Source organism: Mustela putorius, unplaced genomic scaffold (genome assembly GCF_011764305.1).
Source record: "Mustela putorius furo isolate JIRA1106 unplaced genomic scaffold, ASM1176430v1.1 tig00000129_pilon_pilon_pilon, whole genome shotgun sequence".
Classification (NCBI taxonomy): Eukaryota; Metazoa; Chordata; class Mammalia; order Carnivora; family Mustelidae; genus Mustela; species Mustela putorius.
Window position 1 is genome coordinate 33,586,105 of NW_025421290.1, and position 24,441 is coordinate 33,610,545.

The window sequence follows — 24,441 nt, forward strand, 5'->3', positions numbered from 1 at the left end:
TGAAGAGGTGCCATCTGAGTTCTAACAGATAACTGCTAAGTAGTCCAGTAAAAAAAAAAAAAAAAAAAAATTCAGAAATTAAACAACTGGCTCTGGTAAAAATGTATCCTTTTTTTTTTTTTTTGCATTTTGAACTCTTTTAAAATACTATTATACTGAATAAGAGAAACATAAATAACTGTTAATAGCTTGAAGCAAGCAATGAGGGTTCATCTTTGTGCCCCAGGCCTGGTGGTGTATAGCAGGTACCTAATAAATAATTGTGGAATGGAAATATGCAAAAGAGGAAAGTTGATTCAAATAAAGCATCACAGCATCAGGTCAGAGAAGGCTTTAAAGAAACAAACACAAACAAAATATTTGTAATTGAGAAGCGAATACTTCAAATGCATAGGACCCTCTTAGGAGGAGTCCAAAGTTCATCAAATCACTCATTCAGCCAATATTTATTCCAGGTGCAGTACTGGGACATGGGGGTAGAATGGTAAATGAGAAAGACCAGAGCCGGACCTCTTGAAGTTGACAGTTGAGTGGAGAAGATTTGAAACAAATACACATTTGCAGATTTTTTAAATTAAAAATTCTCTTACATGCTAGGAAGGAAACAGTCTTCCATTCTTGCTCCCTTTGGTAAAAATAAATTTAAAAAAATCAATGCAGATCTAGCTATAATAATAAAATATTATAGAATGAGTAGCTTAAATAATAATTTATTTGCTTACACTATTAGAGGCTAGAAGTCCAAAATCAGGGTGGCAGCCTTGTCCATTTCTGGTCTCCTTTTTGCTATGTGTTCACATGGTTTTCCTTGGTGCCTGCATGCAGAGAGAGAAAGCTATGGTGTCTCTTCCTCTTTTTACAAGGGTACCAGCTTTATCAGACTAGGGACTCACCCTTATGACCTCATTCAACTTTTATCACCACCTCATAGACCCTATCTCCAAGTACATATTGGGTTTTAGGGCTTCAACATATGAATTTTGGGGGGACACAAATATTCATTGCATAAATCCTTCAGATTATTCCCCCAGGAAGCAACTTGGATGATCTTATTATAATGCAAAGCAGATTATACCACCCTTCACTCAAAAACTTCCAGTTCAGTCAGAGTAAAAGCCAAAGAACCTACTATGATGTCCAAGGTCCTGCTCTATCTGTCCCTACCATTACTTCTCCAATGTCATCCTTACAACTGTCCTCTACCCTAGTCCACCTCAGCCAGAGCAGCTCTTTGCCTTCCTCAAACATTCCAGGCACTTCCCTGTCTCAGGGCCTTTGCACTTGATATTCCTTCTGCCTGGAACCCTTTCTCCTTAAGTAGTCACAAGGAGACTTGCCCCTCCCCACAGCCGTCTCTTCTCACATGTTACCCTCTCAGTAAAACATTCCTCAGCTCCAGTATCTAAAATGGAGTATTTAAATGTTTCTGATACTCATTGACTTACTTATTTTGCTCACTGTATGCTTTTCTGACTAAAATATTATCTTCATGAATGAATGCATTTTTCAGTGTGCTTTGTTCACTGCTGTATCTGCAGCACTTAGAACAGTTAATGGTATATACTAGGTACACAGATATATTTGTGGGGTGAATGAAAATCAAACAGGGTGTTGTGATAAGGAAGAGTGGGTAAGACCTGTCTAGGTTAATAAAAAATGGTCTGTCTCAGGAGGGACAATAAAATGTAAACCTGAAAAATAAGATGCCATCATGAGAAGAGTCAGAGGGAGGGCAGTCATCTGAGAGAAGGGAATAGGTTGGGAGGGGTATGCTACACAAAGAGGGAAAAGTACATGCTGTGGGATGGGAAAGGGTTTGGCACAGTTTGGGAAGTTAAAGTATTGATGAGATAATGAAGGAGATGAGGAGAAGGCTTTAAGATGAGGTTGCAGATGGAGGTAGCAGCCAACTTAAAAAGCACCTTGTCCACCATACTAAGGAATTTACACCTTTATCTTTGTGCAATGGGAAGCCACTGAAAGTTTTAGGTAGGTCCAGGGTAGGACTTGATACAGTATTTATAAAAGTAACCGTAGTCTATATGAAAAGAAAGGTTTCAGGTGGGCAAGAATGGTGGAAGAGCATGTATTACAGTTGCTGAGGTAAGTTAATGGTAACTTGGATTTAATATTATCCTACCCTAGCTTTATTTACTGTATGCAAATTACTTAGCTGGCTTCTGTTATGGGCCTACAGCTGGAAGAGGGGCAGCAGACTATGGACTGCTCTTGGACTAGTTACCACTCATCAGGTACAGGATATTTGAGGCTTAATATTAAACAAGAAGAGTTCTACAATGTTGGGACCCCTGGGTGGCTCAGTCGGTCCAGTGTATACCTTCAGCTTGGGTCATGATCCCAGAGTCCTGGGACTGAGTCCCATATCGGTCTCCTTGCTCAGTAGGAAGCCTGTTTCTTCCTCTACGTCTGCTTGCCACTCCATGCTAGTGCTCTCTCTCTCTCTCTGACATATAAATAAATAAAATCTTAAAAAGAAAAACAAAGAGTGCTACAGTGTTTATCTTAATTGGAAATACTCTTCTCAATGTATTTGGTAACCTCAATGGGATCTAAGGGTGAGGATAACTTTTGAACTATGACTATAGTTCTAAGCATGGCTATCATTCCATGGATTCTATCTCTGCTGCCTGATTTTCTGGAATATTGATTATGCGAGTAAAGCACAACAAATCAGATGCTTATTTTCTCCATCTGCCAAGTGGGAATTCTTCTTGTTTTCAAGGACTATCACTCTTTTGAGATAGAGACAACAGAGAAGATGAAATAAGTCAGCAGGTACAGCTCTAGAGATACAAGGTGATATGCAAAATTAAAAGATTCTAAGGACTATTTAAGAACATTTCAACTCAGACTCTCAAAGGAGCTTATCAGTTCTCCATTACTGGTCATGACTGTTCCAGCTGAGGAAAAAGGTAACTTGCAATGGTAAAAATCCCAGGGGTAACAGAGCTGAGCTCCCCAAAGTCCTTGGCTTGTTTTCTCAATTTTAATAAATATGCAATCCAATCTGCCTGGTCTAGGACAGAACTAACATTTTATTTGGATGCAATACAGCATACAATTGCAATGGTTTTGACATATTCAGTTAGGCAAGAGTTACCGAATCCTGCTCTTGTACAGAAAATTAACAACGGATGCTATTGCTGAATCTTAGTATCTAAATACAATAAATCCAAAGGCAATAACTCAAAGTGGGGAGCCCTATTAACCAGCTCATACACAGATATAAAAATCTGGGAGTGTGAGTGAAGTTTCTGAGGGCAGTAACTTGGTGTATGACAGCATTGCCAAGACCTACTGGTATACGGGCACACAGACCTGGGCCCAGAACACAAACCGAATGGAAGAGTCTGTATTCCCATGTTGGTTACTGTCTTTAATAATTGTTGTCCTTTCTTTTGGTGATTGTCATGCTCAAGTTTATTTTTAAGCAAGGTTATCACGAGTGAAGAATTGATAATGATTTGTAAGTTGAGCAGGAGGCTTTAAGGAGCTCTGGCTGTGCTTAATAATTGCCCAGCTGCTGTCTAGAGGTCTGCTCCATTGACAGAAAATTTGGAAATTGCGTTGAAGAGGCCTTCAGTAGCTTTCCAGTAGAAACAGGGATTGTTGCTATGATCTCATGATGAGACACATTTCCTTTGAGAATTACATGCTTGAGAATACGGTCAATTTTTGCCTCACTTCCTCAGCTTGGCATGTTGGCCTTTGACATATTTGTGATCTAAGAAGAACTTGCCAATAAGACACTGTGTCTCTGCCCGCAGACCTCATATCATGTATAAAGAGCTTCCCCCAGTATACAGGTGTATTTCCACCAAGGTCAAAATTTATTTAACTGCAGTGTAATTTACAAACACTGGTCTGATAGTGCCTATATTAGACAGCTGGAACTAGTGAGTCTTGTAGGGCATATGACTAAAAACTCTGGAGTCTATCTGTCTGGCTTCAAATATACAATGGAGCTCTTGCTCCCTCTGTGACCTTTACCAAGTTATTTGATTCCATGGGCCTCATTTTTCTCAACTGTAAAATACGGTTGATTCTGGTAACTTCCACATTGGTAATACTTAACATCATGAAGTTATGATAATTGAACACATTGATTCATGTAAGTACTTCAAAGTGTGCTGAGTGCATAGTAAGGTCTCTATAATGTTCCTTTTCATGATGTACCATGAGGCATAACATGACTGGGAGGAGGTCAGAGGCCCAATAAACACCATATCAGCAGGAAAGAGAGTACATGTTTCCTAGAACATGTGGTGACTTTGCTCTACAAGAATTTTAAAAAGCACATAGTTTACTTAAGTAGCTACCCAGGGCTGAAAGATTACCAGTGCATAGTATTGACATTGTGAAACACTGGTATTCTAAATTATTGCTAGTTCAGTGCTATTATAGGACTTTTATTCTATTCAAGCGTCCCACCAAATGTGATGAGTTTTCAAAAATGTGGTGAAAACAAAGATTGAAGTTCATTGTTTCATGCCTACATTAGGCGCTCCCCACCCTGACCCTTTAAATGTCTCCCTATGACAAAGCTTCCACATACTCCCGCTGCTACCCTGTTAATTCTTAGTTTGGGGTTGATCCATCGATTGGGCTATTCATTCATCCAAAAAACTTTTTGAATGTCGAGTAATAATTATGATTTTTATTAAGTGCAAGCTCTGTGCCAAGCATTGTGAAAAGCACTTAAAAGTATATCTTACTTTGTTCTGAAAAGAATATTTGGAGGAAGGAATTACTATGCCCATTTTATAGATTAGGCTTACAGCTCAGGTCATGATCCCAGCGTCCTGGGATCGAGTCCCACATCAGGCTCCTTGCTTGGCAGGGAGCCTGCTTCTCCCTCTGCCTCTGCCTGCCACTCTGTCTGCCTGTGCTCACTCTCTCTCCCTCTCTCTCTCTGACAAATAAATAAATAAATAAATAATCTTTTATAGATTAGGCTTAATGAAGTGCTATATCTTATCCAAAGTCATATAACTTGTAATTGGTAAAATTTGAACTCAAGCCCAGGACTGTAAAATCAAAGCATTGTGTTAAACTGCTTCCATGTCATTATGCCCAATGCCAGGTACTGACCAAAATAAATGAGCCAGAGCCTCCAGTTTTAAGGAGATCAGTTTAGGTCAGAGATTAGTTATAAATACAAAGAGTGACAACACACTGGGATAGTGTAAATGTGATGTAAGGAGGGCTTTGCTTCAAATCTTTCCTTCCTCTATCATGACCTCTCTCCTTCTTCTTTCTTATCCAAATTTGCCTGTGTCATGTCCCATTAAGTCAGGGCCCTAATCTCAGATAGAGAATTGGTAAATAACTGAGGCTATGGCTATCAGGAGCTGGAGTCCTAGATGCCAAATATTTTACAGAGAGCTTCTAAAGGTGGCATCTTAGTGTAAAAGGCTGACATCAGTAAGCATCTCAAGGGAAGGTTTATGGTAAACTGCAAGGTTTATGGTAGGGTAGTCTTTGTATCATTACATCAAATCATGAGGGCTGTCATCTATATTGAAACTATGAATGTGGCCCCTTGATTTGTGCACAGAAGAATTCATCCCTCCATCCCTTCTCTCTTTCCCCAAGCAAAACTTCCCTGCCCTTGTTTCTTCACTACCTAAATTCACCTTTGAAAGAAGGGAAGACAAAAAGTCTCAATATTTCACAAAACTGGACAATTTACTTTTGGAGTCAAATCTAGCAATGCGACCAGGAAATCTTTTGGAAAAAAAAAAAAGTTCTTGGTATTTCCTGCTTCTTTGCAGATAATGAATTCAGAAAGGATGACCTCCCCCCACCAAGCTTAAAAAAATGTTTACCTACCCTTCTGTTTTCCAATCCAAACTGGTATGATAACATTCAGGAGGTCAACATTTGAAAATGGGTTTTGAAAAAGAAAACCACCCACACTCAAAAAACTATTTTCCTTCCTAGTAAATGTAATTTTAAATTTCAAAGACAGGATTTAGGTCAGTGGTTTGGGTCATTTTTTATTTTACCCAAACTGGGCCACCCTTCCCTTATTGTGCAATCCAGAGGAATCAGAAAGATGTCAGGTAATAAAAATCCAGCAAGGAAAAAAAAAGTTGGAGTACATTCTGTCCAAAGTTGCATGCCCTTAAGTTTTGCTGACCTCAGCAGGATTTGTACATAAGTAAGGAAGGGCAGAATCTGGTCCACTGGTTTTATTATCATTGAAGAGGAGATATTTCTGACTGTAAAATGAAAAAAAAAAAATATATATATATATAATTTATGATTCAGACCCAGGCTGACAGGCTGAATAAGAGATGGAAACTTACTTGCTTGTGGCTTTAAATACAAATATATGCAAGTCAGTGGAGACCAGGAGCACCCTCACGTGACTGAGAGGTACTCAGGTCCAACATGACCTTTCCATTCCCGGAGCATCCAAAGCATATGGATATGCTTTCAGACAGGGTCTGCAAGTGAAGTTTATTATGACATGGAAGCAAGATGAGGTGTGCTGGGCTGACTGGACAAGTGACCTTTCCAAGCTGTCAATCTCTGTTATCCTCATATATCATTTCAGTGCAAGACGGGAGCCAAGAAGACTGCTTTTTACCTTATACAGAAAGCTTTAGCTTGCTAGTGCTGATGCTAAACCTGGACTGATCACTTTTGATGGGTAGAAAAAATTATATAAGGTGCAAAATTGATATTCCTTTGAAAACCCTTTACCATTTCCTTCTTTATTAACCCAACCTGCTGTACTACCATTTGAGCTTGTCTGCTTCTTACCTCCTGTATTTGCTTGACCATCTGATTTCATATGAATGTGCTACTTTCTTGTACTAAATGCTCCAGTGCTGTGGTCCTTTGGCTGACTGGAGACTACATTTCACATGACTCAAGTGATCCCAATCAATTGATATATGTATTTTTGCTGTTTGCAATACTATTAATGTATAGACTCTCATACTAACAAATTCAGCATTAATAAGTTTTTTTTTTTAATCATGCCTACTTTCTCTTTATGTAACACTTTTTTTTTTTTAGAAGTTTATGTGTTTATTCAACAAACATAACCCAGCACTTGGTACATCGTAGACATTTGATTAATGTTTGCTGAATAGATGAATGGCTTCCTATTCAAAGAAGATGTTGTATTTGAACTGGACTTTGAAGGATAGGTAGAATTAAATAAGTGAACAGGGTTGGCGGGATGATAAAACCAGAAGTAGAGAAGTAAAAGGCATGTATGTGGCATGGGCTTCATGCCTAGTACTAGATCAGTAATCAACAAATATATGTTGAATGAATGAATGAATGAATGAATGAATGAAAAGTGGTGCTAGGCACAAAACAAATGAAGCATATATAAGCTATACCCACTTTTAGGAGCTTAGAGTCTAAGCTGTAAATAACTAATGATAAGTCATCTATTCATTCTAAAAATATTTACTGAGTTCCTGCTGTAGTAGAGTTCCCCAGGAAAAGGGAATCAGTAGAATCTCTCTCTCTTGATAGAAAGATAGATAGATGATAGATAAAGAGATGGTAGTTAGAGACACAGATGGATATAAATATCTATATCCATAGATAGATTAATTTTAAGGAATTGGCTCACAAGATTGTGAGTTCTGGCAAGTCTGAAATCAGTGAAATAGGAGAGCAGGCTGGAAATCCAGAAAAGAGTGGGTACTGCAGCTGGAATGCAGTCTGAAGGCAGAATTCCTTTTTCTTAAGGGGAACTCAGGTTTTTATTTTCTCTTATGGCCTTTAGCTGATTGAATGAGGCCCACCCACATTATGAAGGCTCATCTACTTTACCCAAAAATCTACTGAATTAAATATTAATCTCATCTAAAAATGTCTTCATGGTGACCTCTGGACTGGTGTTTGACCAAATATCTGGTTACTATGGTTTAGCCAAGCTGAGACTTTTATAAAATTAACCATCACAGCTACTAAGTAGTGAGCATTGTTCTAGGTACTAAGCATATAGCAGTGAATGAGATAGATAAAGGTCCCTGTGATTATGAAGTTAACAACACACAGATGTGCAAAAGTTCCATTATAACACATGGTAAATATTATGGAGAAAAGTAAGGTAAAAAAGAGAGAAGTGCAGCTACAAATTTTAAGAATGGTGTAGAAAGGCCTCATGGAGAAGATCCCATTTGTAACAAGACTTGAAGAAGTAAGGAAGTGGCCATAGAGATTCCTGGGAGAGTAGTCCAGGAGAGGGAATAGCCATTGTAAGCCTTTGGCAAGAGAGCACTTAGTGGCTTGAGAATCAGCTGTTGATCGTTGCTTTAATATACATAAAATATAAGAACAGATGTAATATAAGCAGAGCTTGCTGTTGAATTATTTTGGAAAGATTATGTTCAACTGGAGCCTTCTTGGAATAGATCCTAGTACCTAGTATTTTGTATATATTTATTAATGTTTTCTGGATAAATAAATGACATCTCATCATAGATGATGCTGTATTTTCTCTGGGAAGGAAGGACAGGTGGACTTAAATGGTGAACACTGGGGAAAGAACAAGATGAACAGTAGGAAAGTACTCGGTGTTCTTGAGTCATGGGCCTGGGTCATGGATGATTCAGTGGACCAAGCATGGGAGTATATAAGGAAGACCAGCTCAAAGGGAAGGTTGAAGCCAGACCGTGAAAGACCTTGCAGCTAGGCCACAGAACTTGGGTGTCCTTTCATAACACACAAATTTAAAGGAGGGAGAAAGTGAAGTTTTGTTGTGATTTTGGAAAGTATTTGCTGAAGAACATTCTTTTAAACACTTATTCTTAGATTATTGCTAAGTATTATATGAAGAAAACCCAAAAACTAAATTTCCAAACAAATTTGGGATATGCTAGGTTAAACAAAGTTAAATAGGTTTTTTTTTTTTTAATTGCAATACTTCAAATAATCTTAGTGTGCCAAGAGGTATTGTAAAGCTCAAAGAGACAGATGTAATAAGCTATGTTTTCATAATATTTTTGGTCACAGAAATACTTTGTGATAGTGTATCTAAAAGGATTAACTGATCATTGTGCACACTTCATTGGAAATCCTGTTTTAGGAAGGTAACACTTGTTTAAGACTGGATTGAAGGAGTAAATGAAAGAAGACCGTTTGGAAAGCTGAAAGAATAGCACGGGCGAGGTACTAAGAACCTGAACTGGGGCTAAGTGGGATTGTGAAATAGAGACTTCTCAGAGGTAGCGTCACAAATCTGTCAACAGATGAGTCTGTGTTTGATAGAGGAGTTGGGGGTTAAAAAGAAAAAAAAGCAGAAAATTTAATGTCTTAGAGCATGGAAAGCTGATGATGTCCTCTGAGACAAAAGCCCCCAAATAGATTAAGATTTAAGGAGAAAAAGGATAGACTTATGAGAGACTTATGAGAAACGAATTTTGTGATCCCTAAATACTGGGGTATTTTCTAGATATCTTTCTGTTATTACCATAGTTTAATTTCATTATGGCCAGAAATTATATTTTATATAATTTATATTTTATTTTATTTTATTTGCTAAAGAGACAGTGAGAGTGGGAACATAAGCAGGAGGAGTGGGAAAGGGAGAAGCAGGCTTCCCGCCAAGCAGGGAGCCCTATATGGGGTTCAATCCCAGGACCCCGTGATCATGACCCGAGCCAAAGGCAGACACTTAATGACTGAGCCACCCAGGCACCCCTTAAAGATTTTTTATTTATTCATTTGAAAGAGATAGGGAGAAAGAGCAAGAGCACAAGCAAGGAGAGAGAAAGAGGTAGAAGCAGAATCCTTGCTGAGTGGGGAGCCTTCTGGGGGGCTCCATCCCAGGATCCTGGGACCATGACCTGAGCTGAAGGCAGATGCTTAACTGACAGAGCCACCCTGAATGATTTAACTTTTTAAAAATCTGTTGAGATTCATCTTAAGGCCCATAGTGTAGCCTATCTTAGCAAATATTCCATACCACTAGAAAATAAAATATGTCATTCTTTTGTTAAATGGAAGAGCCAATAAATATCAGTTTGATGAAGTTAGTTGATAGTGTTGTTCAGGTCTTCTCTATTTTCACTGATTTTCTATTGCTTTATGAATTACTAAGAGAAGATCTTGGAAATACCCAACAACAATTATGGATTTGACTTTTTCTTTTAGATTTCTTAGTTTTGTTTCATGTATTTTGAAGGTCTGCTTTTGGGTGCAATCACATTTACAGTTGTTATATCATCATGAAATGTCCCTATATATGCCTGGTAATATTCTTTGTGCAAAGGTCTTTCTGATATGACAGCTGCTCTAACTTTCTTCTGATTTGTGTCTGCATGGTACATCTTTTCTCATCCTTTTACTCTTTATCTGTCTCTGTCTTTACAGGCAAAGTGGATTCTTATAGATAGAATATAGTTGTGTCTTGCTTTTTAAAAAATTCAATCTTACAATCTTTGCATTTTAATTGGGGCATTAGGCCATTTATATTAATGTAACTACTAATATGCTTAGATTTAACATATCGTTGCTTCTCTTCTACTTGCTCCATCTATTCTTAGTTCCCCTTTCCATCATTCTGTAGCTACTTTGATTCAGTTTTCTCTCCTTTATGGGATTATTAGCTGTACCTCTTCTAAATTTTTTCAAGATAGCTCTATGGTTGAAATATATATCTTTCACTTAACTTTCAACAATGTACTTTCATTTCTTTTCTCTCATAGGTTGTGAGATTGTTTCATAGATTTTACTTTTACATGTTATAAGTCTGGCAAGACATTGTTTTTGCTTTAGACAGTTAATAATTATTAATAATTGTTAAGACAATGAAAATGAACAGTTTATCTTTCAATTTTTACTATTTTTAACATATAATGTATTATTTGTTTCAGAGGTATAGGTCTGTGATTCATCAGTCTTACACAATACACAGTGGTCACCACAATACATACCCTCCTCAGTGTCCATCACTCAGCTACAACATTCCTCCCACCCCCCCCTCCACTCTAGCAACCTTCAGTTTGTTTCCTGAGATTAAGAGTCTCTTATGGTTTGTCTCTTTCTCTGGTTTTATCTTGTTTCATTTTTTCCTCTCTTCCCCTATGATACTCTGCCTTGTATCTTAAATTCCACATATCACTGAGATCATGTGATAATTGTCTTTCTTTAATTGACTTATTTTGCTTAGCATAATACCCTCTAGCTCTAGCCATATCATTGCAAATAGCAAGATCTCATTTTTTGATGGCTGCCTAATATTCCATTGTGTGTGTGTGTGTGTGTGTGTGTGTGTGTGTGTGTGTATTATTACCTCTACTTTATCCATTCATCAGTCTGAGGACATCTGTAAATCTTGCTGCTATAAACACTGGGGTGCATGTGCCCCTTGGGATTGCTACATTTGTATCTTTGGTATAAACACCCAGTAGTGCATTTGCTGGGTCATAGGGTAGCTCTATTTTCAACTTGTTGAGGAACCTTCATACTGTTTTCCAGAGTGGCTGCACCAGTTCACATTCTCACCAACAGTGTAGGAGAGTTCCCCTTTCTCCACATCCTCACCAACATCTGCCATTTCCTGACTTGTTAATTTTAGCACTTCTGACTGGTGTGAGGTGGAATCTTACTGTGGTTTTAATTTGTTGCCTGATGCTGAGTGATATTGAACACTTTTTCATGTGTTTGTTGGCCATTTGTATGTCTTCTTTGCAGAAATGTCTGTTCATGTCTTCTGCCCATTTCTTGATTGGATTATCTGTTCTTTGGGTGTTGAGTTTGATATGTTCTTTAGAGATTTTTGATACTAGTTCTTAATATAATATTTCATTTGCAAATATCTTCTCCCATTCTGTCAGTTGTCTTTTGGTTTTGTTGACTGTTTCCTTTGCTGTGCAAAAGCTTTTGATCTTGATGAAACCCCAATAGTTCATTTTTGCCCTTGCTTCCCTTGCCTTTGGTGATATGTCTAGGAAGAAGTTGCTGTGGCTGAGGTCAAAGAGGTTGCTGCCTGTGTTCTTCTCAAAAAGATTTTGATGGATTCCTGTCTTACACTGAGGTTTTTCATCCATTTTGAGTCTATTTTTGTATATGGTGTAAGGAAATGGTCCAGTTTCATTCTTAAGCATGTGGTTGTCTAATTTTCCCAACACCATTTGTTGAAACGGTTGTCTTTTTCCTGTTGGATATTCTTTCCTGCTTTGGTGAAGATTAGTTGACCATTGAGCTGAGGATCCATTTCTATTCTGTTTCATTGATCTATGTGTCTGTTTTGGTGTCAGTACCATACTGTCTTGATGATCACAACTTTGTAATAGAGCTTGGAGTCCAGAACTGTGGTGTCACTGGCTTTGGTTTTCTTTTCAATATTCCTCTGGCTCTTCAGGGTCTTATTCCATACAAATTTTAGGATTATTTCTTTCATTTCTGTCAAAAAACTTGATGGTATTTTGATAAGGATTGCAGTAAATGTGTAGATTGCTCTAGGTAACCTAGACATATTAACAATATTTGTTCTTCCAATCCATAAGCATGGAACATTTTTCATTTCTTTGCATCTTCCTCAGTTTCTTTCATCAGTATTCTATAGTTTTCTGAGTATAGACTCTTTGTCTCTTTGGTTAGATTTATCCCTAGGTAACTTATGTTTTGGGGTGCAATTGTAAGTGGGGTTGACTCCTTAATTTCTCTGTCTTATTGCTGATAAACAGAAATGTAACTGATTTCTGTGTATTAATTTTATATCCTGCCACTTTACTGAATTCCTGTATGAGTTCTAGTAGTTTTGGGGTGGAATCTTTGGGTTTTCCACACAAAGTATCATATCATCTGCAAAGAGTGAGGGTTTGACCTTGCTGATTTGAATGTACTTTTAAAAAATATATATATTATTTTTATTATTTTTAAAAGATTTTATTTATTTATTTGACAGAGAGAAAGAGCAAGAGAGCACAAGAAGTAGAACTGGCAGAGAGAGAGAGAGAGAAGCAGGCCCCCTCCTGAGCATGGAGCCTGATGCAGGGCTTGATCCCAGGACCCTGGGATCATGACCTGGGACAAAGGCAGTCATTTAACCAACCGAGCCACCTAAATGCTCCTGACTTAGATACCTTTTATTTTTTTTTTGTTGTTGTTGTTGTCTGATTGCTGAGGCTAGGATTTCCAGTACTATGTTGAATAGCAGTGGGGATAGTGGATAATGCTGCCATGTTCCTGACCTTAGGGGAGAAGCTCTCAGTTTTTCCCCACTGAGAATGATATTCACTGTGCATTTTTCATAGGTGGCTTTTATGATATTGAGGAATATATTCTCTCTCCTTACCCTCTGAAGAGTTTTGATCAAAAAAGGATGCTGTACTTTGTCAAATGCTTTTTCAGCATCTATTGAGAGTATCATATGGTTCTTTTCTTTTATTAATGTTGTGTATCACATTGATTGATTTGCTGATGTTGAACCAAACTTGCAGCCCTGGAATAACTCCCAGTTGGTCGTGGTGAATAATCTTTTAATGTACTGTTGGATCCTATAAGTGAGTATTTTGGTGAGAATTTTTGCATCCATGTTCATCAAGGATATTGGTCTTTAATTCTTTTTGATGAGGTCTTTGGTTTTGTGATCAATGTGATGCTGGCCTCATAATATGACTTTGGAAGTTTTAGATTTTCTTCCATTTTTATTTTCTGGAATAGTTTCAGAAGAATAGATATTATTCTTTAAATGTTTGATAGAATTCCCCTGGGAAGCCATCTGGCTCTGGGCTCTTGTTTGCTGGAAGATTTTTGATGCCTGCTTCAATTTCCTTACAGGTTTTGGATATTTTCAGGTTCTCTATTTCTTCCTGGTTCAGTTTTGGTAATTTATATGTCTCTAGGAATACATCCATTTCTTCCAGATTATCAGACTTGCTGGTGTATAGTTGCTCACAATATGTTCTTATAATTGTTTGTATTTCTTTGGTGTTGGTTGTGATCTCTCCTCTTTCATTTATGATTTTATTAATTTGGGTCCTTTCTCTTTTCTTTTTGATAATCTGGCCAGGGGTTTATCAATCTTATTAATTCTTTCAAAGATCTGGCTCCTACTTTTGTTGATTTATTCTACTGTTCTTTTGGTTTCTATTTCACTGATTTCTGCTCTGATCATTATTATTTCTCTTCTCCTGCTGGGTTTAGGCTTTCTTTGCTGTTCTTTCTCTAGCTCCTTTAGGTGGAGGTTTAGATTGTTTATTTGAGCCTTTCTTGGCTTTCTTTCTTTCAAGGCTTATATTGCTATATAATTCTCTCTTTGCTGCATCCCAAGATTTTGAACAGTTATATTTTCATTTGCATTTGTTTCCATGAATTTTTTAAAATTCTTCTTTAATTTCCTGGTTGATCCATTCATTCTTTAGTAGGATGCTTTTTAGCCTCCATGTATTTGAGTTCTTTCCAACTTTCCTCTTGTGACTGAGTTCAAATTTCAAAGCAGTGTGGTCTGAAAATATGCAAGGAATGGTCCCAATTTTTTGCTACCAGTTGAAACCTGCTTTGTGACCCAGGATGTGATCTATTCTAGAGAATGTTCTATGTGCACTCAAGAAGAATGTTTATTCTGTTACTTTGGGATGGAATGTTCTGAATATATCTATGAAGTCCATCTGGTCCAGTGTATCATTTAAAGTGCTATTTCCTTGTTGATCTTTTGCTGAGATGATCTGTCCATTTCAGTGAGGGAGGTGTTAAAGTCCCCTACTATTATTATATTCTTATCAATGTGTTTCTTTGATTTTGTTATTAATTGGTTTATATAATTGGCTGCTCCCATGTGAGGGGCATAAATACTTATAACTGTTACATCTTCTTGTTGGATAGACAATTTAAATATGATTTAGTGTCCTTCCTAATCTCTTATTACAGTCTATGGTTTAAAATAGAATTTGTCTGATACAAGGATTGCCACCCCAGCTTTCTTTTGATGTTCATTAGTGTAATAAATGGTTTTCCACTCCCTCACTTTAAATCTGGGTCTGGTGTCTTTGGGTCTAAAATGAATCTCTTGCAGACAGCATATCAACAGGTCTTGCTTTTTTTTTTATCCAATCTGATACTCTGTGTCTTTTGATTGTGGCATTTAGCCCATTTACATTTAGGGTAACTATTGAAAGATATGAATTTAGTGTCATTGCATTGCCTGTAAGATGACTACTACTTTATATCATCTCTGCTCTTCTTTGGTCTATGTTACTTTTGGGTTCTCTCTTTGCTTAGAGGACACCTTTCAATGTTACTATAGGGCTGGTTTGGTGATCTCAAATTCTTTTATTTTGGGTTTGTCCTTGAAGCTTTGTTAACACTCCTATTTTCAATGACAGCCTAGCTAGATAGAGCATTCTTGACTGTATATTACCCTGAATGTATCATGCTAGTCCTTCCTGGCATGCCAGGTCACTGTGAATAGGTTTGCTACAACACTGTATCTTTCTTATAAAGCATCCTTTTAAAAAAGCCATTTCTCTGCTCTTAATTTTTCTATGTAAGATCCGTATGTCTAAATGGTATCATACTTCTTTTGATGGAAGATTTTGATGGAAGATGGAAATTTTTTGAGTATACATCTAATGATTGTTTCAGCTTTAAGTTTATGAAAAAGATTTCCCTTTTATTATTGAAAGATATTTTTGCTAAATATACAATTCTAGGTCAGCAGTTATTTGTTTGTCATTTGTTTTGTTACTGTCTTGTTCCTTCCACTCTTTAAATATCTGAGTCTATTGTCTTTGGGCTTGTGTAATCTCTGACAAAATATCAAGTGTAATTCATTACTTTGTTTCTCTCTATATATATTCTTTTTGTCTATCTTGAGGATTGTCTCTTTATCTTTGCTTCTCATCAGTTTGACCATAATGTGTCTGTGTGTATGTTTTCATGTTTATCCAGTGTGGGGTTCTCTGAGTTTATAAGATCTGTGATGCATTGATTTTCATTCATTTGAGACAATTTTTAGCCGCTGTCTCTAAATGTTTTGGTGTTCTATTCTCTTTCTCTTCTTGGAGTTTAGTAGTGTCATGTTAAATCATTGCTATTTTCTAATAGTTTTTGAATGCTTTGTTTTAATCCTCCACTCCTTTTTTTTTTTTTTTTGTCTTTATGTTGAGGTATTTATGAGAATGATGGTGTTCTTTTTATATGATGACATGTTCCAAGTCTGTTAGTCACCTCAGTCTTTGTCTCACATGCCCCTTTGACAAAGGGCCATAATAAGAATGGAAATTGCTTATCGAAACTGAAAACTAGGTCTAAATACCATGAAGAATCTTATTAAAGAATTAATTTTTTAAAGGATCTAATAAAGGAGAGAATGATTAAGGTTGTGAATATTAAAGGGATTTCACCAAGCAGGCTTTTCTTTGCTTATAAGGACTAGTACTAGCAGGCTGGTTGGTCCTTCCTTCTGAATGACATAGACTTTGGACAATTTAATTGTGGGGTAATCAGCAGATACAAGAAGTAGCACACAAATATCAGTCTTAGTAAAATCTTTGAGATATGTACCTTGAGCTACTGGTATGGTGCTCATAGCTTGTGCTTGATTGAAAGAGCCTATCAAATGAAGTAGAGACCCCTCTGAAGTACTTTATAGGGCCAGTCACCTCAGTTAAGGAAGAAAGATCACATGCCTACTTAATTTACAGCTACTGTAACAAACATGGAAGACAAACTTGAAAACACATTGATGAATCTGTTATGACTATCTTCAACTAATATTTGAGAAATTATCACAAAACTGATGGAAAAAATTAATAATTATAAGACAAAATATAAGAAATATGAAGAGTAGTCCCAGCCTATTCAATGTAGAAATATGAGAAAAAATGACAGATAAATAGTAAAAAATATGAAGAGGAGAAAATTTCCCACAAGTGAACACTTGCATTTTCACCTTGCAAGCAGTTATCAACTCAAATTCAGGCAAAATAAGAGTAAACTGCACCTACACTTAACCTCAACATATTTTAAATTTGGAGACAAAAGGGAAAAATAACTACAAGTATTAGGCAGAAGAAACAAGTCAGTTATGAATCATATTACATCCCTTTCATAATATTAACTGCTATGAAACAATCTTTAGATTTTGAGGGAAAAATATGACTCAAGAATTTTAATATTCATTCAACCTATTTTTCACAAGATAGAAACAAAAAGAAATTCTCAGAAATTTAATTTTGTTTTTTAAAAGCCAATTCTTCTAAATCTGTGATGAAAAGGTATATCTGTACCCTGAAACAAAGCTTAGTTTCCTTAGGTGGATATCATTCTCAATTCGTTTTACAAAACTAGACTAAATTGAAAAGGAAAAATATGTATATTGTTTTCCTAGTAGATGCAAAAAATTATTTAGTAAAATGGTGCTAAAAATAAGAGCCTTAAGAACCTATGACAGGAGAAAACTTGCTTAAAATTCTAAAATTATCAGTCTGAAATAGAAAATGTGATATTGAAAGGTGAAAGGATAGAATAATTCAAAATCAGGAATAAAGTAAGTAGATTAGTTATTATGAATTTATGTACTAATTTATTTAGTATTGCTTTTTAACAGATGCGATAAGATAAAAATAAAAAGTAAATTGTAAATATTAGAAAGGAGGAGACAGTTATTATTTGCAAATTACATAGAAAGCTAAATCAACTTAAGTGCTAATTAGAACTAGCAAGAGAATTGTTGGGGTTAATGTAGAGCATGAAATCATCCATAGCACCTGACTTGCTAAAATGTAACACGAAAGCCCCCAGGGCAGGGAAGGTTTTGGAGAGGGGCATAGGCCTTTGGAATGCAAGGCCTGCATGACTGCTCCACTGGAGGATGACCACTCCACCCTAGGAATGCAGCTGGGAGTTGCCTTAACTGAAGCTTTCTTAGGCCAAACAGCCATTCTGTGATCTAAGAGATGTATGTATTGTCCCTTAGGCTATCTTTAGCAGGACTCGGAGAACATGGAGAACACACAGATTAGCATATCATATCTTTCCCATAATCAGATCCTCCTAGTTCCAGGAAGACCTCTTGTCACACACACATCATGTGCTTGAAAAACAGTGAAAGATTTATGATTATCCTGAAGGACCAATAAAAGTGGGAGCAAAAAAGAGCAAAGGGTCTTTGTCTCTGAGTGTTGACCCACCTTGCCTTCTTCCTTCTGCGGCACAGTTTAAAGTAATCTTTCATCCATTGGTACAGGGATTGCTGGCTATTCCTGACAAGTGGTGACCCCGCTGTGATCATCTTGCCACAGACCACTGAATGGACCACCTGAAAATGAAAAGTTTGGGCACAGTAAGTTGGCATCTGCTCATGGCCAATTCTGGGGAAGTTTCAGGCTTGGGTATTTTTACAGAATTAAAAGGTCTCTGAGAACTCTGGATGTGGGGAAAACCTCTCTCTCCAAAGAGAGATAATATATTAAGGTTTTAAAGCAATTTTAATTTTTTAATTTAAAAAAATTATTAAGTTTTTAAAAATTTTATTTATTTCTTTGAAACAGAGAGCACAAGAAGGGGGAAAGTCAGAGGGAAAAGCAGACTCTCTTCTGAGCAGGGAGCCCAATGTGGGAATCAATCCTGGGACTCCAGGATCTTGACCTGAGCTGAAGACAGTTGCCCAACAGACTGAGCCACCCAGGCACCCTGAGTATTAACTATTTTTGATTAGTCACACAAGTTAGTAATGTTAGCAATGGTGCTGAAATCACACTAGCAAGGCTGTTCGACAGGATTAACAGTGAAGAGGATTCGTATTTATCAAGTACTTACTATGTACCAGAAGCCGGATATTCAAATGTGTATATGCACACGCGCGCACACACACACACACACACATACATATACTATGAGGTAGATAGTTCTGTTTTCATCTTTTAAAAACTTTATATTATAAAACAAATCACAGATGTAGAAAAACATACAAATTAAATTTGTAGCTTAGTGATTATTTTGGGAACAAACATCCTGGTAACTACTACTTAGGTCAAGAAATAAAACTTAACCAGTGACCCCAGAAGCTCCTTCCATGTACCCCATCTCAGTCATGGCCTCTCCCCCCAAAAGTAATTCCTAGCCTGACTTTTATATTAATTATTTCCTTGCTTAATCATTTGAATGTGCATCCCTAGGCATTATAGTCCCATTTTGCCCATTAAAAAAATTAATATGTGTTTAAGCCTCCATATCTTTCTTTTTCTTATAGTCTGTCTGTTATGCTATTTGACCCATAGAGTTTCTCAAAGTCTGGATCCTGTCTACTGCATCCTCATAGTCCAATTCAACATGGCCTTTGCCCTCTGCATTTTCTGCTTATTAGCAGCTGAGTCAGCCAGTTCCATCCTTCTGGCATGATTGTAGGTGGTTCCATATTCTTATGTCAAGAAGCACATACATGGCTAAAGTTTGCTCTTCTTTGATATTAGCTGTTATTGTGTATAATGACTACATACACTAGTTCATGGTCGGTTGCAAAATGGCAATATTGTGTCATTTTGTTTTCCTATATCAGTTGTAACAATTTATAAGATTTTTTCTTAATCTATTATTTGGTCACCCAGTGGTGCAGTTCATATAGGAGAGGTGGAACAAAGGCTTGATTCTTCTGTTTTATTTACATAGTTTTTAAGAATATAATTTTTTTCCATACCATCTTCAGAAGGTGATCAGTTAGTGTTTTTGCCAAGTATCTTTATGAACTCTTACTGAAATATATTTTCACATTTCAATTGATTGCAATTTTAATCTTTGTTGCAGCTGAAATTTTACCAACTTTAGGTTGGTTTCTGATCCATTTGATAGCCTCGATGGCTTCCTTGTTGTCTGTTAAGACAGGATATTCCAGACCCATCTTCGATATTTCCTGCCACATTTTTAGGATCATCAGTTCTCCAAGAGGTCCCTCTATTTTCTTAAATAGAAAAGGGAATTTCAAGACTATAAACTGAGCATTATGTATGCTCACTGCTACTGGATTGGTCATTGTTTCTAGGTCTTTTTCATGAATAGAATTAGGTATTTTATATAAATAGACATAGATTTTTTATATATTTATTAATATATAGATTTTATTATTTATTTATTAATATAGATTGCAGAGTATGGGTTTATATGAAGTATGTGTATATATATGTATACTCTATAATCTATATGAACATTATCTGTATCTATATTATATAAATATCTATATGTTTACAGATATTTTTCTATAAATTATATTTATAAATATATAAATATAAATAGATATTAATAATAAATAAATAGATATTTATTTTAGATAAATAGATATTCATCTATATATTTATATATTTATATAATATAGATATAGATAATGTTACTATTATCTATTAGATATATAATATATGATATAGATAATATTAATATTATCTATTAATCTATATAATGTCACCTATTAATATAGATAACACATTATATTAAAAATATATAATAAAGATATATATTTTATTATATATAATTATAATTGTTATATATTGGTATATATATATTTATTATATATAATTATAATTGTTATATATTGGTATATATGGTATGATATATATATCATATACATATGTTATATATTGGTATATATGGTATGATATATATATATATATTATGATATATATATATATATATATATACACACACACACACACACACACATATATACACACACACACACACACATACACCTGACATATGACTTTGGTTTCCAAGGACACAGGAGATGAAAAATTCTACAATAACTGATTTGCCACTTTATATAAGTAACAGTCTCAGAATAACAATGGTAAAACTGCTGCTACCAACTAGAGTACTGAAAATAGATACAAAAATGTTTGTATCCACTGTGCAGCTTCCCCACCACTTTGGGGGACTATACTATAACTACCTTTTTAGAGCATATAGGCATTATAAACTTGTTTCTCTTTTAACTATAATTTAGTGTTACTTCTCCAAGTAAATACATACCAAGTGCTTATCACCCACCAGTCCTTATGGCAATGTCTCTCCAGGCATGTTGTTGGGCTGGAGCTCATTGTCAGTAGACAACTCAGCAAGGGCTCATGGAAAAAACTGAGTTTTTGCAAGGTAATAATGGGTCTTTATAGAAGGTCAGTTTTGGTGGATATAAATTCTTGGTTTGTACTTTCTTTGAGTATCTTACCTATATTGTACAATTTCCTTCTGGCTTAAAGCATTGCTATTGAAGAGTGTGATAAGAATCTATTTTATTTTATTTTATTTTGTTTTATTTTTGCCTATATGCCCAGAGTGTCTAAAGAATTTCTTCTTTCTCTTTAAAAACCAATCATTTTACAAAAGAGTACTTTGGTTTTGTCATTCTGGGTTGATGATGTATTCCTTGCTTTTGTTGTTGTTGTTGTTTCTTTGTCATATTTTTCCTTAAAGCAATTTTTAAAGACTAACAGAGTTACTAAAATTGAGAAACAGCTCCTTAAGGTAAGCAGGGCCTCTGTAACAGAGGACCAACTTCAGGGTTTGTTAGAGGTTATTATTGAGCAGAACCCATGCTTCCCTGACCAAACTACATTAGACTTTGAAATGTGGGAGGGAATTAGAAAGAACTTGAAATGTTGCCATAAACAAGGTAAAAAGGTGCCACTTGCTTCCCTTACTATGTGGACTCTAGTTAGGTACCCCCTGGCCCTATTACATACTGAGTGCACCTCAAACATTTTTAAAGAAAAAGAAGGGGAACCTATGACTCCTTTGGCTCCCCACATTAGCCCTTTAATTTCTCAAGTTAGGTCCAACAAAGATGAAAACTCCCTCCCCCCCCACTAGGAAATTCTACCACGTTCTCCCCTTCACCCCACACTTAGTTGATCCTTACTGGGGGCTACATCTGGGAAGTGATACATACAGGGGATTGTTTCCTAGGGAAGTTGGCTGTAAGGACTACATGTGTTGGAAGGTTGCTTAGATCATGATGGATTTCTGTCTTTACTGTTCTCTTTCAGTGTCCTCTACTAACTACTTAAGCTACAAAATTGGATAATTTCCCCTTGTAAAATTTTTCTAATGCTCTCCAGGGGCTAAAAACAGTGGTTTCTTCAAAGCTCAAGGCGAATAAAATAAGGCATGACCTTCTGAGCGATGACCTCCTAGGCAAGGTAAAATAAAGCATGACCTTCACAGCATGACCTTTAAGCACGGTATCATGGTATTTTAGTCCATGCACAAGCACCCATTGTAGTCTAGAATGTGATAGGGAAGCGGGGTGGGGGTGGGCAGGACTACCTCCTACAGAGCCTAGATCAGTGGCAATGGTCATACTGATTTTGTTCAGGGGATGCCTCCAGTCGCTGACATATCCCAAGTGGGACACCACCAGGGAGTCAGGGGGATTTTCTAGGTAATGGACCTCTTCAGTTCCCAAGGATTCTTCCTTGGGGTGCCTTTTAACCTACTGGAAACAATTTGAATTGCAAAATTTAGGAAAACACTGATCTTTAGCACTGTGTGGATTCAGTGGGCTCTATCAGTTAGATCTCTTCAGAGCTAATCATAAATGGACCTAGAGTACCCATTGCTTGTACCTGGGCCTTCATTGCTCTACACCAGGACCCCCATGTAAGGGATTTGCAGAATGGGTTTTCCTGAATGTATTTGGCTAATAAGCTCCCTCCTGACATGGATGATAATTATCTGAATAGGGCTCCTCTGAGTTAACCCAGGCTGCTGGAGGAAACACAGTCCATCCCAGACAAAGGGAACTCTTGACTCCCTTTCTCCCACTGTTCTTAATAGATGTAGGGGCTTCTTCCTCATGCATTTCCTGGCTTAATGGCTATAATTGGAGCCAACTATGGCTAAGTCTACCTTGGGATGGGAATTTAAGGAATATTCCCAAGCAGCTGCCAAAATTCCCTTTGTTTTGGGGAAAATTCCCTGTCTTCTCTGGCTCCACATGGACTATTTCCCCTTGTTGGCAGGAAAACATGGCCTTTGCTCCTCTGTTGGAGCTGATGATCTCTGGACCTGGGAACCCTTTCTCTGCCTTCTTGCAACTTTGCCTCTTCTGTCCTCTCTTCCCCCTTCTTTCTGCACCACCTTGGGTGTGGACTGCATAACTAAATTCTAGACCATCCTCAGGGCCTCAGGTACCATGGCTCCTCCTACCCTTACCATCAAGGAGCAAGAAGAGCACTCCCTGGACCTAACACCACCCACTCTAAATTTCCCCACCAGTGTCTCTGGTAAAAATCTACAATGGGGTGGATCCAGGTGGAATATAATTCAGTATTTGAACTAAATTAAGTTTGTCAGTTTAATTAAGGTAGACATATCTTTAAGATTACCAGCAGTAAATGTAAAACTTACTCTATTGAGGTTTACTAAAGGTCAAATAAGCTCATGTTTTCTCTGTTGCACTCTGTTACCAAAAAGATGACTAAAGTGGTGGTTAATTGTCTCATCAAAATTTTCATGGAAGTTAAGATAATTTTCAAAGTCTTTGGTAGCCAGAAACCTTAAAGTTTTGCTTGTATGGTAAATGGAATTATATTCTTTGGACATCTAGGTCTTTTCCAAATAGGATAAGTTGCTAAGTAATTGATTACTGGTTGTAGGTTTGGATTTTTGACTTCTTATTGCAAAAACTAAAAATATTTAGGTCTGTTGGCAAAACATGTTTTATGCTTAACTGATTCAATGATTTGCCATCTAAAGAATTCTGGTGTGACAGTTGATAATTTGTTACTACTTAGTTTTCATTGGAGACTAAGGTTTCTAGGAATGCAAAATTCTACTAAATGTAGTTAAGACTGATGGAAATAATGGAGACAAGTCTGTATGTAGAAACATAGGAGATATGTAAGAAAGATATAATGAATGGGAATGTAATTTTGTTGAAGGTAAAAGAAGAAGAATTTAAGAAATTTTGTCTTAAATAAGATGGTTGTTTGGAGAGATGAGTTGGGACAATCTGAATGTGAAGAAAGTTGTAGAAGGTTTATGAAAGGGAAATCTTTGCAAAGGAATTTTAGGTGTGGTTATGATGGACTAAGATTAAAATAAAGGGATTTTAAAAGTATAGTGGCATAAGATTGAAATTTTCTCTGTTTAAAAGACAAAGTTTTCTTGAATCATTGGTATAAGAAAATGTAAACAAAGGTTTTTTTCTCTTTTGTGTGCCCAGAAATCACTTTCTATGTTATGTTATTATCAGGTCTTTGGTTAATTAGTTAAAACTTCTCAATATTAAAGAAGGTGTGTTTTGCTAAAACTACATAACCTCCTACATATTTGCCTTTGGAATCTCTTATTGTCACCTTGATTAAACAAAAATTGAGTTTTGCAGTGATCTGTAGTCCCGTTTAGGCATGTGCTTTGAAACTTTCTAAGGTTTTAACAAATTTCCTCAACATTTAAATCATGAACAAAGTCTTGTTGACTAATTAGACTTGTTTGGTATGGACCCTATGG

General features: G+C 36.5%; 1 protein-coding gene across 1 annotated transcript in view; it reads left to right on the plus strand.

Moving 5' to 3' along the window:
* DIO2 (iodothyronine deiodinase 2) overlaps positions 1–24,441 on the plus strand; it is a 231,923-nt gene that overhangs the window by 102,112 nt on the left and 105,370 nt on the right. The window contains 1 exon segment of the mRNA XM_045071762.1: positions 18,191–18,286. The gene's annotated coding sequence lies outside the window, so the exon portion shown is untranslated.